This window comes from Mytilus galloprovincialis, chromosome 7 (assembly GCF_965363235.1).
Source record: "Mytilus galloprovincialis chromosome 7, xbMytGall1.hap1.1, whole genome shotgun sequence".
Lineage (NCBI taxonomy): Eukaryota > Metazoa > Mollusca > Bivalvia > Mytilida > Mytilidae > Mytilus > Mytilus galloprovincialis.
In genome coordinates this window covers 6,416,647-6,431,197 of record NC_134844.1, presented here as the reverse complement: position 1 = coordinate 6,431,197, position 14,551 = coordinate 6,416,647, and the positions used below count along the sequence as shown (strand labels likewise).

The following is a 14,551-nucleotide window of genomic DNA, read 5'->3' as shown; positions in this document are numbered from 1 at the left end:
TTCACAATAAAATAGATTCAGAAATATATTATATTTTAATATCTTTTAAATATAAATTGCTCATAATTTCCTCCCTTTGAAAAATTATGTTCTACCTGTGTTTTTTTATAAGGGTTTTGTGAAATATAGTACGGCAAATATATACCGGTACATACTATCCGCATAACACAGATAGATTTTCACTCCTCTGGAAAAAATCCCCCGGTGAAATACCTTGCCTGGAAAAAAAATATCGTGACAAATTATCCTCAGAATAAAATATCACAGAGGAAGAAATAAACCGTTACACAATTACTTGACAGAGACAACATTATTTACTGAATCAATGATACCGGGCTGATATATCTCATTATTTAATGAATCAATGATACCGGGCAGATATATCTCATGATCTCATGATCATCACTTTGCACCAGTCGTTGAAACAATGTCGTCACTTTGCACAAAAATTGAATCAACTAATGTCATCTCACGGAATATGTTACGTAAACAATGTCATCACCTTGGTACCAGCCAGTGAATTGATGACGTCACTTGACTTTTAGTGACATCATTCACTGAACCAAATAGATGTCATCCATTATAATCTGTGACTTAACCAAGATCATCCTTTGGCACCAATCATTGAGCTGATGTCAGTTGTTTGTTACTGTGTTTACATAAAAAAATTTCGTGTATTGTGTGTACATTAGTTTTGCCGTTAGTTTTCTCGTTTGAATTGTTTTACATTAGTAAATTCAATTCGTGGCCTTTTAAGAGCTGACTATGCGATATGGGCTTTGCTCATTGTTGAAGGCCGTACGATGGCTCATGTTGTTAATTTGTGTGTCATTTGGTCTCTTGTAGAGAGTTATCTCATGGGCAATCATACGGCATTTTCTTTTTTTACAAGTGACGTAAGCAATGTCCGCTAGTAGCTTATAAAGTCATTGTTCCAAAAACAACCCAATCTTATATATTTGGTTTCAGTATGAGAACCATTGACATCACATGTTATAATTTACTGTAACTGACCCAAATAAATGTCATCCAATGATATCACATAACCAATTTCACCAGTCACTTGGCACCATCCAGTGAACCGATGTCGTCAGTAAGTTATGTCTTTTGGTGACATCAGTCATCGAACGAAATGAATGTCATCCCTTTGAATATGACAATAAACTAATGCCTTTGGAATCCGTCGCTTTACCAAAAAAATCCCTAACAATCCGTCACTTAACCATATTCCCTTGGAATCCGCCACTTATCCAATGTAATACAATGAAATCCGTCACTTAACCAATACAATCCATTGTAACCCGTCACCTAACCAATGTCATCACTTGGCACCAACTAATAAACCGATATCACCACTTAAGAAATGTCATCTTGTGGCACCAGTCACTGAACCAAATAAATTTCATCCCTGGCATCCGTCACTTAACCAATGTCATCCTGGAATCCGTCACTTAACAATGTCATCCATTGGAATCCGTCACTAAACCAATGTCATCCCTTGGAATCCGTCACTAAACCAATGTCATCCCTTGGAATCCGTCACTAAACAAATATCATCTATGATGTCATCCCTAGAATCCGTTACTTAACAAATATCTTCCCTTGTTATCCGCCACATAACAATGTCATCCATAGGAATCCGTCACTAATGTCATCCCTTGGAATCCGTCACTTATCCAATGTCATCACTTGGAATCCGTCCTTAAGCCAATGTCAGCCTTTCGAATCCGTCGCTTAACCAATATCATCCCTTGAAATCCGTCACTTAATGTCATCCCTTGGAATTCGTTACTATAATTCAATGTCATAACTTTGAATCCGTCACTTAAATTAATGTCATCCCTTGGAATCCGTCACTAAACAAATGTCATCCATTGAATCCGTCACTAAACAAATGTCATCTTTTGAATCCGTCACTTAACTAATTTCACCCATTGGAATCCGTCACTCAAAGTCATCACTTGGAATAAGCCAGTGACCAAATGTTTCAATTGGTATGATTTCACTTGGAATTTAGAAAATATTTTTTAACAAAAATTCTACTAATCTCGGCTCAGATTTGGAATATATTTTTGTCTGGTCCTTATTTATAGACATTCAGATCTACATGTATATACATACAACTGTATGCCACAGTGTAGATACTATTCTGTACGCTATCCGGAAGTCGCGATTTTCGAAGCGATGATTTCCAACTGGCTAACAGGACGGTTTTGCCTACGGTAACTTCTCTCATCATTTGTTTACTCCTAGATCTACAAAGTGCTTTGAACATCTTCAAGGTATATATAGCATCATAAATATGAGTAATTGTAACAAAAACATGCATTAGAATATAAAATATACGTGTGCATCACATCAACTTGGTAGAAAAAAGTGAAATCGATGGACAAATTTGCTCTCGTAGTACAAAGCAAATAATCTTTTATTGCAAATATTTGCATCAGTTTACAGTTAAATATATACTGTTTCAATATTCTTTTCGTATTTAAGTAGAATATTCGTATTTCCGATAAAAAAATATGTTTTCCTTGAGGATCCCAAAATAAATTACTGTACGATCAGTCTAGAACTGACTGTATTCTAGAAGCGATTTCAGATTTTTTGACTGTATGACCAGTCGTGATTTTGAAGAAAAAACAACAGCAATTTGAAGGTATATACGTGTATATGTGATATTATAGGGTTATTGCATGAATATTGGGGAATATTGTCCCGAGTAGAATTTTATATTGCACGAGCTTGCGAGTGCAATATATGTTCTACGAGGGACAATATTCCCCAATATTCATGCAATAACCCTTTTATTGTATAGCAATATAATATTTGAAAGTAAAAATTGGTTTAAACTAAGATTTTGTCGTTGATGACGTCATGAATTTTTACGATTTATTGCACTAGTGCAATATTAGAATTTATTGCACGCTAACTTTTGGTTACTTTCTGTGGGAAATATTATATTGCTATACAATAATATGAACTATCCAGGGAACTATAACGTGTAATTACTTTCATCAGACAATACAAATATATTTCTGATGGCTTTTTTAGACGACAAAATAATTGTATTTTTGTTCCATCAGTCTTATTTAAAATCAAATGCCTAATAAGTAATACATGATTCGCTTACAAGTGGACTTTGTAATAGTGTATCGTTACAGTTATCTGTTTAGCTAATAAATTTTTAAAGATTTTTTACACCGTCCGCCGTTGACCAATTGATGATAACATAAATCAAGCTTGTCTTTTAAAATAACAAAAAGTGGATAAAGACAGCTTTGCGTAGGGGGATAATTCATGTGATATAATTTTGGTATAGGTTAACAGAAATAGAAGGTCCATAATGCATTAATCGAGTAAAAATGGAGCAATTTCAGAAAACTTTAATGATTGGTTTAGGAGGTGTTTGAAATACCTGATGGGTGCCCCATATAATGTAATGTTCAAGTCCGTATCTTATATAAAGTAACCCCATAAAAGATTTTTACTAAAATTCGAAATAGACGGTGCACAATACAGTCATTATCATTTATGATAAGGAATCCGAATAAGATTAATTAATAGTTATTTCAGTGACGGATTCAAAAAAAGAGGATCCGGCAGTTTGAAACCCTTTTTTAACTATCAATGCATTTGTATGGGAACATATATTTGGAATCCCCTTTTCTCCTGGATTGGACCCCTCTCTATTTAAAAAAGGCCGGAACCCCCAATGTATATAGAGTGGTTTATGAGGAAATGAGCTTACAAAACCGGCGAAACATATTGTACCGGTCCAACGGACGAACGGAAACACGGACTTCTTTATCACTATAACCCCCCGCTTGACAAAGTGGTGTTCAATTGAGTGTTAAAGAGACAGCTCTACATCTTAAACAAAGTGAAGGAACTGTGATCAATTATAGGCTACAGTACGGCCTCGAATGTGTGTAAATACATGCATTTTTATATAACAACTAAATATGTGTGTTTGTACAATTTTAAGTATAACGGAGGACATTTCTGAAACTTATATACTAGTATACATCAAACCTTCCTCTTATTTTAGCAACATTTAAACATCCTTATACTTAATGTAGTAAGTCGAGTACACCCTATCAAGCTAAAACATGTTTCATAAGTTTTCAGGATGTGAATGTATTGAAATATATTTGTGTTATTTAGAAAAATGCCACCTTCTAATGTATCGTAAATAACTTTGAAATCGCCACTAGAATACAGTGACATAAAGACTGATCATACAGTTTTAAAATAAACAAGCGAGACTGATCGTACAGTGAGAAATTCAAACAAATGTAATTTTTCCTTTTTCTGGCTTCAAAGATCTGGTTGAAACTTTTACCAATACTTGAAATATTCTTCATTGAGTTAATTAAGTCTGATTTTTACGTTAATTTGTACACTAAGAGGGTAAAAAGATTGTTTTTAGGTTCGCTGATTTTTCTTAGTGATGCACTTGAAAATCTCTTGATTAAGGCAAAGACAATAATATTGAATGTGCGGAATATAATTCTAAACCATTTGAGAATATCGATGTCGGCTGAATTAATCATTAAGCAATGTACAGATGGTCAACTTACCGTTTAATTCAGTATACCCATCAAATTTAAAATGTGATCCAAAAAGTTCTCGCTTCGAAAATCGCGACTTCCGGATAGCGTACAGAATAGTATCTACACTGTGTATGCAGATCCAGGATTTTGAAAAGGAGAAAAAAAGAGAAGATAATGGGGACAAAAATGGCGAAGTTAGGCGCAGAACGTATATATGCATTAAATTAAACTAATTACATGATGGATCCATAACTTGGAGATCTGACTCATTGCCCCATATACCTCTAAATCTACCATGTGAGCCAAAACTAATACAAAAGTGTGATACACGAATAAAACGAAATATATTTAATTTCATACTTATATTTAACTTTAATCTCAAAGCTAATATGTCTGAAGTCTACATCTATAAATAGATATAGACATTCCATTACATAATTCTATAAATAACATTGAAAATTTCCATCAACCAGATTATCGAAAATGAAAGTAAAATTTAATTTTTTGGAAATACTCAACAGTTTAACTGCAAATTTTGACGGAGATTGAAAACTGCCTTTATAGCTTGGTAAGTATTTTTTTAAGGATAATTGAACGAAAATTAACTTTTACAAGTAATTGATTATTTAGATATATACGAAGATGTGTAATATGAGTGCAAATGAGACAATTCTCCATCTGAATCACAATTTGTAAAAGTACGGTCTTCAACACGGACCCCTGCCTAACACCGAACAGCAAGATAACAAGGGCCCCAAAAATTATTAGTGTAATATCAGTCAAAACAACATTCAAACGTGAGAACAAAAGGTCTAATCTTAATAAAATACATGAACTAAGAGAAATGGGAAGCACTTAATATGAACATGGACCACAACAAACGACAACTACTGAACATCATATTTGTTCATTTATACCCGTTTTAATATTTATTTAAAATATTTTGTGATGGACAAGCTCCTTTCATTCATTTACACACATTCTATATTCTCCTTTCATTCATTTACACACATTCTACATTCTCCTTTCATTCATTGACACACATTCTACATTCTCCTTTCATTCATTGACGCATTCTACATTCTCCTTTTATTCATTGACACACATTCTACATTCTCCTTTCATTCATTGACACACATTCTATATTCTCCTTTCATTCATTGACACACATTCTACATTTTCCTTTCATTCATTGACACACATTCTATATTCTCCTTTCATTCATTGACACACATTCTACATTCTCCTTTCATTCATTGACGCATTCTACATTCTCCTTTTATTCATTGACACACATTCTACACCCTCCCTTCATTCATTGACACATTCTATATTCTCCTTTCATTCATTGACATACATTCTACATTCTCCTTTCATTCATTGACGCATTCTACATTCTCCTTTCATTCATTGACACACATTCCACACCCTCCCTTCATTCATTGACATACATTCTATATTCTCCTTTCATTCATTGACACACATTCTACATGCTCCCTTCATTCATTGACGCATTCTACATTCTCCTTTCATTCATTGACACACATTCTACACCCTCCCTTCATTCATTGACGCATTCTACATTCTCCTTTCATTCACTGACACACATTCTACACCCTCCCTTCATTCATTTACACACATTCTACACCCTCCTTTCATTCATTGACACACATTCTACATTCTCCTTTCATTCATTGACACACATTCTACATTCTCCTTTCATTCATTGACACACATTCTATATTCTCCTTTCATTCATTGACACACATTCTATATTCTCCTTTCATTCATTGACGCATTCTACATTCTCCCTTCATTCATTGACACACATTCTATATTCTCCTTTCATTCATTTACACACATTCTACATTCTCCTTTCATTCATTGACACACATTCTACACCCTCCCTTCATTCATTGACACACATTCTACACCCTCCTTTCATTCATTAACACATTCTACATTCTCCTTTCATTCATTTACACACATTCTACATTCTCCCTTCATTCATTAAAACATTCTATATTCTCCCTTCATTCATTTACACACATTCTACACCCTCCTTTCATTCATTGACACACATTCTACATTCTCCTTTCATTCATTGACACATTCTATATTCTCCTTTCATTCATTTACACACATTCTACATTCTCCTTTCATTCATTGACACACATTCTACACACTCCTTTCATTCATTGACACACATTCTACACCCTCCCTTCATTCATTGACACATTCTTTATCTCCTTTCATTCATTTACACACATTCTACATTCTCCTTTCATTCATTGACACACATTCTACACACTCCTTTCATTCATTGACACACATTCTACACCCTCCCTTCATTCATTGACACATTCTTTATCTCCTTTCATTCATTTACACACATTCTACATTCTCCTTTCATTCATTGACACACATTCTACACACTCCTTTCATTCATTGACACACATTCTACACCCTCCCTTCATTCATTGACACATTCTTTATCTCCTTTCATTCATTTACACACATTCTACATTCTCCTTTCATTCATTGACACACATTCTACATTCTCCTTTCATTCATTGACACACATTCTACACCCTCCCTTCATTCATTGACACATTCTTTATCTCCTTTCATTCATTTACACACATTCTACATTCTCCTTTCATTCATTGACACACATTCTACACCCTCCCTTCATTCATTGACACACATTCTACACCCTCCTTTCATTCATTGACATACATTCTACATTCTCCCTTCATTCATTGACACATTCTATATTCTCCTTTCATTCATTGACATACATTCTACATTCTCGTTTCATTCATTGACACACATTCTATATTCTCCTTTCATTCATTGACACACATTCTACATTCTCCTTTCATTCATTGACACACATTCTACATTCTCCCTTCATTCATTAAAACATTCTATATTCTCCTTTCATTCATTGACACACATTCTGCATTCTCCTTTCATTCATTGACGCATTCTACATTCTCCTTTCATTCATTGACACACATTCTACATTCTCCTTTCATTCATTGACACACATTCTACACCCTCCCTTCATTCATTGACACATTCTACATTCTCCTTTCATTCATTGACACACATTCTACACCCTCCCTTCATTCATTGACACATTCTACATTCTTCTTTCATTCATTTACACACATTCTGCATTCTCCTTTCATTCATTGACGCATTCTACATTCTCCTTTTTTCATTGACACACATTCTACACCCTCCCTTCATTCATTGACGCATTCTATATTCTCCTTTCATTCATTTACACACATTCTGCATTCTCCTTTCATTCAATAAATGAAAGGAGAATGTAGAATGTGTGTCAATGAATGGAGGGAGGGTGTAGAATGTGTGTCAATGAATGAAAGGAGAATATAGAATGTTTTAATGAATGAAAGGAGGATGTAGAATGTGTGTCAATGAATGAAAGGAGAATGTAGAATGTGTGTCAATGAATGAAGGGAGGGTGTAGAATGTGTGTCAATGAATGAAAGGAGAATGTAGAATGTGTGTCAATGAATGAAAGGAGAATGTAGAATGCGTCAATGAATGAAAGGAGAATGCAGAATGTGTGTAAATGAATGAAAGGAGAATGTAGAATGCGTCAATGAATGAAGGGAGGGTGTAGAATGTGTGTCAATAAATGAAAGGAGGGTGTAGAATGTGTGTCAATGAATGAAAGGAGAATGTAGAATGTGTGTCAATGAATGAAAGGAGAATGTAGAATGTGTGTCAATGAATGAAAGGAGAATGTAGAATGTATGTCAATGAATGAAAGGAGAATATAGAATGTGTCAATGAATGAAGGGAGGGTGTAGAATGTGTGTCAATGAATAAAAGGAGAATGTAGAATGCGTCAATGAATGAAAGGAGAATGCAGAATGTGTGTAAATGAATGAAAGGAGAATGTAGAATGCGTCAATGAATGAAGGGAGGGTGTAGAATGTGTGTCAATGAATGAAAGGAGAATATAGAATGTATGTCAATGAATGAAGGGAGGGTGTAGAATGTGTGTCAATGAATGAAAGGAGAATGTAGAATGTGTGTCAATGAATGAAAGGAGAATGTAGAATGTGTGTCAATGAATGAAGGGAGAATATAGAATGTTTTAATGAATGAAGGGAGAATGTAGAATGTGTGTCAATGAATGAAAGGAGAATGTAGAATGTGTGTCAATGAATGAAGGGAGGGTGTAGAATGTATGTCAATGAATGAAAGGAGAATGTAGAATGCGTCAATGAATGAAAGGAGAATGCAGAATGTGTGTCAATGAATGAAGGGAGGGTGTAGAATGTGTGTCAATGAATGAAAGGAGAATGTAGAATGTGTGTAAATGAATGAAAGGAGATAAAGAATGTGTCAATGAATGAAGGGAGGGTGTGTGTCAATAAATGAAAGGAGAATGTAGAATGTGTGTCAATGAATGAAAGGAGAATGTAGAATGCGTCAATGAATGAAGGGAGGGTGTAGAATGTGTGTCAATAAATGAAATGTATTGACACACATTCTACACACTCCTTTCATTCATTGACACACATTCTACACCCTCCCTTCATTCATTGACACATTCTATATTCTCCTTTCATTCATCGACACACATTATACATTCTCCTTTCATTCATTGACACACATTCTACACCCTCCTTTCATTCATTGACACACATTATATATTCTCCTTTCATTTATTGACACATTCTGTATTCTCCCTCCATTCATTGACACACATTCTACACCCTCCTTTCGTTCATTGACACACATACGGTATTCAACAATGAGAGAAATCCATACTGGACAGCCTTCTATTAAATAAAAGGTCCCGATATTCATCATAGAATATTCCAAATCACTTTTTCGAACAACTAATTGTAACACAGAAAATCATAGAAAGTTCTATCATCTTAATTTTAATAATTTACTAGTAGCTATGGTTTACGGTATGCATGTCGTAAAAACATCTTTACAATAATTAACTTTGTGGGTAAAAAGACAATTGTTGCAACGATAGGCGAGTGATATGAGAGCCAAATATACATTTTTAATGCACGTACCTAACATACGGCTAAATTATATACATGTATCAATGGAAAGCTAAGAATGTGTACTTTCTAAATATCCCGGTTGTCTAAAGAAATCATGGTGCAATTTTTTTCAAAGCGGGTTCAAAGGTCATAGGTGCAATTTCAATTCACGGATACTTCCAGTAGAAAATCAAAGTTAAATCATTATTCTTGCATTCAAAAAAGAAATTGTATGTTAGGTGGGTGTATTTAAGTCATTAACAAAAATAAATGACACTTGATTAGCTATGAACAGCTATTATCACACTTGATTACTCATGTGTATTTTTTTTAAATGATTTGTTGTTATTGACCTATTTGTCATAGTTTGCAATAAAAAAGTGAAAAACAAAGCTAACAAAATGCAATAAAACTGTAAGACTATATTCATTTAAGATAGATTTATAACAATGTTCGACTTAAGTAAATCATCACCATATATATCGATAGACTAAATGATGTAACTAAGATGATAAAGGTCCAAAACCCAATCATAAATTGTTCACCCATATGAGACTTGATACATATCCCCAACTTTGTGAGTGTTCAATCCTATCTTACATAGGCGTAGCATGCCGAAAAATCATGGTACGGTTTCGGCAAATTAGACATATGGGACACGAAGTGGCCCATCCAGCCTCGCATAGCGAGGCTGCATTACGGCAGGGGGTATGGGGGCCGCTCAAGGCCCCCAGAAGCTCTGGGGTTTATAGCGTTAAAATCCTGCATTCTGAGTGTTTCCTGGCACTAAAAAATGTTTTTGAACCGCAGCATTTTTTACAAGACAATTTGAAAAAAAAATGAATGTCTGTGTCTTTTGTAGTCATTTACATAGCAAGATTTGTAAATGAGAACAACACTTTCATACTATACCTCGCGACAAATCATTGTGCAACATTCATGATTTACAAGTGATTTCTGTCAGCTTATTTATTATAAGATCTTACTATTATTATTTTTAAAATAAAACAATCAAAGTGCGGCTAGCAACTTTTGAGCTATAGTGAATAAAAAAATGAATGAGGATCGGAAATGGGTAAAAAAAACTACGACAATCCTCAGACACTGCATGCATGGGATAAACTGCAGCCGGTCTTGGTAGTCCTATAATATAAGACTTCCGAGGTTCATATCATTTACATTCAAAGATTTTTAGCGGATATTTTTTTATCTATCAATGTTGAACCCGAATTCGGATAGTATCTGATTTTTTTTACTATCAAACCCCAACTCGGGTTAAACATTGATAGTAAAAAAAAATACATGATAAAAAACGTTGAGTATAAATGATATGAACCTCAGAAGTCTTTTATTATAGGACTGCCGGCCCAGAAACAACGTGTTTTGGGGGGTGCACACTTTTTTAGACCCCATAACACACAAAAGAACTAAAATTAAAAACAAACAAGAAAAACAAAGGTTCCTGACTTGGGACAGGCGCAAAATTGCGGCAGGGTTAACATGTTAAATGTTTTAATGTGAACGTTCAGGACAATCACTTAAGTCGACACTAGGGGGTCATCTTTACCTGGTAGGATATAATTATTTTAAATGCTCATGCAGCGACTGTCAAGATGAAGAACTGAAATAAATCACTTTATTACATTGGTTGCAATGAATTACATTGATTTCCCAGTTAAATAAAAACCGATAATTTCACATGTGAAATAAACGTGGTTATTTCACTCTCTGACGTCATACAACAATAGGCGTTGTCAAGACGTCGATAACGTCGGATCAAAACAAATTGTAAATGCGTAGGAAAAACATATAGTTCCTTACATTTTCTACATTAATTTCATAAAAAAAAGCCATTTGACAATGTAATAAAAAGTATAACTAATCGCCGTATTTGAATATCAAAAATAAGACAACTTGTGACCGAACGCCGCTATGGATTAAACTCGTGCTGCGCACTCGTTTAATCCATGCGTCGTTCGGTCACGCGTTGTCTTATTTTTTTATATTTAAATACGGCGATTAGTTATACTATAAGTGTTCTTGATAATTTGTATCTTGTTTATAAGTATTGTGTACGATTTTGTCATATGCACATTTACTAGAGAGCCTGTCGCAATTACCGTGATTTTTACCGTCTTGCAAGAAGGACCTCCTTACGCTTCTGGAGCACCTTTAGTTGCACCAGTTTTTTTAGGGGTCCGTGTTTCTAATTTGATTTGATAGTTTTCAATGTTGAATGGTGCTGGTTGTCCTTGTGTGTCTTATTTGTTCTCTGGTTTGTCTTTTGTCCCTTGATCGCGATTCTTTTTTAAAAATACAATGTACTTTCTACATAAATTCTACACCATTCCTACAGTTTTTCAAAATTATTGTAATAAACAATGGAAAGAGTAAATCAGCGGTCTCACGAAAACCGCCTCCTGCTGAAGTATAGATATGTGAAATAATGGTGATTTATGCTCGGGTTTTATGTTACGGAAGGGCACTCAAAGAAAGGCACAGTGCAGAAAGGGGTACGAAGCCTTAGAGGTCTTACGAAGTCCCGAACATAACCAATCCCGACTTTTAATGAACAATTCCGGAGTCCCGATAAAGGTTATATTCCCTTTTGCAATACGGTATCTTACATTATAAAAAAACCCTCACCTCTGATTTCAATTGACATTATGCTCGAAATATTTGCAACTGTACGTTAAGAAAATAAACAATTAATCAACTGATTTTGAACTTGACTTGTGGTGGTTTTATTAAAAAAAACGAGTGAAATCATTACATATATCGTTTACCTGCAAACCTAAGGATATGGCATTGTGCAAACAATAATATTACTTTTTCCAATTGTTTTGAGGTTTATACCTACATCATCTGGAATCAAAACTTGCAACAATTAATAAAAAAAAATGCTAGCTTCTTCGACCTTGAAAATATTTCCAAACTGATGCGTTAAACTTAAAGAGCTAGTAACATCATGTGGAGATTTTCCGAATTAGCTGGCGATTGTTGCTAGCTATAGCATTCTTCAGATTATCCATCCGTTTCAGTTTATTCAGTCTGTGTCAGATTGGCGCATGAACCAATAACAACACCCAACATTATCCGCAACAGCATCTTTAACAATTTTGATTAATTAATCATTAATTGGTAATCAATAAACTGATTACGGTACTGCGGTTTTCTTTCTTTAAGAAAACAGGCAGAGGTAAATGTAAAACATTTATTGTATGGAAGTTTGCATACTATGCTAGCATATTTTTTATTTAATATTTTGATTTTTTTGGTACGGTTTTCCGTACCTGCAGTAAAAATTGGTACGGTCGGAACCGTACCAACCGTACCGTGTGCTACGCCAGTGAATCTTAACGTGACAGAGAGGTGTAATAGTATAACATTAGAAAAAACTGTCTAAGAGTAGTCGCAGTTATTGTAGGCTAATATCAGCAACAACAAAAAGATAAAACAACTTTTTCCTGGTTGAATAGAATAGCAATTAGTACACATACATTATATAAATTTTATAAGGAAAAGCCAGATTTTTGTTTATAAAAACATAACTTAATATTATGCCAAGAAACAAATAACGAAAAGATGATAATAACTGTATTTAATTTAGTCATGATTTATGTTATAAAAAACCGATAAGGTTTCTACAGGTTCAAGCAAGTCTCAAATTATTTTTGTCCATCTGATGAGTTGAGCCTTTTTCAACTGATTTTTGTAGTTCATTCTTATGTTGTACTGTTATACCACTGTCCGTGGTTAGGGGGGAGGTTGGGATCCCGCTAACATGTTTAACCCCGCCACATTATTTATGTATGTGTCTGTCTCAAGTCAGGAGCCTGTAATTCAGTGGTTGTCTTTTGTTATGTGTTACATATTTGTTTTTCGTTCATTTTTTTGTACATAAATAAGGCCGTTAGTTTTCTTTTTTGAATTGTTTTACATTGTCTATCAGGGCCTTCTATAGCTGAATATGCGGTATGGGCTTTACTCATTGTTAAAGGGCGTACGGTGACCTATAGTTGTTAATTTCTGTCTTATTTAAGTCTCTTGTGGACAGTTGTCTCATTGGCAATCATACCACATCTTCTTTTTTATACTTCCAATCAAATAAATGTGTACCTTAGATTACCTGAGAAAGTATTACTAAAATAAGTGAAGTTTTTTTTTATTCGAGCGTCACTGATGAGTCTTTTTTTTTTAATGTAACTCCTGTCTGATGTACACAATTTGAATCCTGTCATCGGGGTTTATTCATTTTATATAAGTGGTCTGCATGCATAGTCATTGAAATTGACCCTCACCATACAATCAGGTAAAAAGTTAGGAAAAAAGCCCCCAAAATGATGCCAGATCCATGAGTTCTCCCGTCCATTAGGGGAAATGTAGCATTGGAAAACAACTACTTCGCAGTAATTTTGAACAAAACCAAATACACCTGATACCTATTTGAAAATCTGTTCCGATTGATCCGATAATCTGTCACACTTGAACTTTTGACGTCATACAACAATCACTTTTCCATTGTGGGGTCAGATATTTTTTATTCTGACTCCAAAATGTTACGGGAACTTTTATGATGTCCAGTAATGGCGGACAAATAGCAATAAAAGAGAGACGAAAGATACCAGACTCATAAATCGAAAATAAACTGACAACGCCTGGCTAAAAATGAAAGAAGACAAACAGACAAACAATAGAACACATGACACAACACAGAAAACTAAAGAATAAGCAACACGAACTCCACCAAAAACTAGGGGGGATCTCAGGTGCTCCGGAAGGGTAATCAGATCCTGTTCTACATGTGGCACCCGTCGTGTTGCTTAGGTTATTACAAATCCGATAAAATAGTCTAATTCGGTAGGTCACATTCGTTAAAGGGAAGGGGATTGTAGTAACGACGTAAGGAATAAGTTATATTTATTCCTTGATATTTGTAAATAAAAAAAT

The 14,551-nt window shown here is 34.5% G+C and overlaps 1 protein-coding gene across 1 annotated transcript in view; it reads left to right on the top strand.

The window, feature by feature from the left end:
- The first annotated feature begins 5,031 nt into the window (after positions 1–5,031).
- Positions 5,032–14,551, top strand: part of LOC143082209 (uncharacterized) — a 48,593-nt gene continuing 39,073 nt past the window's right edge. Inside the window, exon 1 of the mRNA XM_076257790.1 lies at positions 5,032–5,121. The gene's annotated coding sequence lies outside the window, so the exon portion shown is untranslated. The remainder of the gene's footprint in view (positions 5,122–14,551) is intronic.